The following is a 1,781-nucleotide window of genomic DNA, read 5'->3' as shown; positions in this document are numbered from 1 at the left end:
AAATTTCAACATCTCCATTCATAAATGTGACCAAATTAAAATTGTATAGCGTAAAATATAAATTATTTTCAAGTGCACAAATTAACATTTACCAAAATCACCCATTTGAAGCTCAATAAAGTGAACCTTAATATATCTGAAAGAATTATAATTGAGTATGTTTTCATACCACAAGAAAGAATAAATCACTAAAAAAATTACTTTTAAAAATTTAATGTTTGTTTGCCCTGACCAGTTTGGCTCAGTGGATAGAGCGTTGGCCTGCAGACTGAGGGGTCCCGGGTTTGATTCCGGTCAAGGGCATGTACCTTGGTTCCAGGCACATCCCCAGTAGGAGGTGTGCAGGAGGCAGCTGATTGATGTTTCTCTCTCATCGATGTTTCTAACTCTGTATCCCTCTCCCTTCCTCTCTGTAAAAAATCAATAAAATATATTTTAAAAAATTTTAATGTTTGAATGCTAAGAAATGCATATCAAGACAACTCTGGATTACAAGAAGCAATTAAATGGAAGTTAGAAAATACTTAACATAAGTAATTATGAAAAAATACATATTAAATGCATAAGATGCGATTAAATGATGCTAAAAGCAAAATGCCTTAGGTGCATAATTAGAATGGAATCAAGCTGAAAAGTTAGTGATCCAGTTATTCATTTCAAGAATTTAGAAAAAGAACAAAAAATTAACTCGAAGAATGTAGACAGAAGAAACTAATACAGGTAAGAGTAGAAACCAATGAAGTAGAAAACAAATGCACAATGGATGAAACACACAAATCCAAATATTGTATTTAAAAAATAATAATACATTTAATAAGTTCCTGGAAAGGCTAATCTGGAGAAAGAAGAAAGATAAGAGAGAATATAGGATAGAGGGAGTAGAGAAACAGGAGGAAAGAGTAGAGAAGGAGGGAGAGAGAGAGAAATGGATCAGATTACCAGTATTGAATATAAAAAAGAAGATATATCTATCTATGTATGGGTATGTATACTATAAAGCATTTGAGTACAAGATGAACAACAATGTGCCAAGAAATTCTATAATTTAGAAAGCATGTTTAAATTTTCAGAAAAACATAACAGCAATACTGACCTAAACTAAATAAAAATATACATAAACCTTTATATATAACAGAAATTGATTCTGAAATTCAAATCATTGCTCAAAAACTGAGTAAATAGAATCTAGCAACATTTAAAAAGAATAATTCATCATGACAAGGTGGATTTTATTCATCCAATGCAAAGCCACCTTAACATGTTAAAATCTAGTGTTATCCTTCATAGTAACTCAATAGATGCCTTTCAGCCATCTGAAAAAGTTCAGAAAAGGTACTTATATTCATCAGAAAAGCCCTTAACACACTAGGAATAAAAGATAACTCTAATCTCCTAAAGACTATCTAGGAAATTCTATAAAAAAATCATACTTAATAATGGTGAAGTGTTTAAAGCCTTCTCATGGGACTGAAAATGTTACATTATCACCACTTATGTTTGACATTATGCCTTTGCAGTGGTATAAGGCCAGAAGAAGAAATTAGATTTATGGTGATTGTAAAGGAAGAAAAATAATTTGAAGACTAGTACCTGGAAAATCCAAAGAATAATCTATTAACATTTATATGTGACTTTAGGGAAGCCACTAGATCTAAGATCGATCTATCTATCTATCTATCTATCTATCTATCTATATTAGATATGGTAATTAACTGGGGCGCTGTAACCGATCGACTGGACAGGAGGAGGTTGCACGCGCAGTGTTGGGGGCAGGGCGGCAG

This window comes from Myotis lucifugus, unplaced genomic scaffold, assembly GCF_000147115.1.
Source record: "Myotis lucifugus unplaced genomic scaffold, Myoluc2.0 scaffold_3, whole genome shotgun sequence".
Classification (NCBI taxonomy): domain Eukaryota; kingdom Metazoa; phylum Chordata; class Mammalia; order Chiroptera; family Vespertilionidae; genus Myotis; species Myotis lucifugus.
This window is presented reverse-complemented; position numbering follows the sequence as displayed.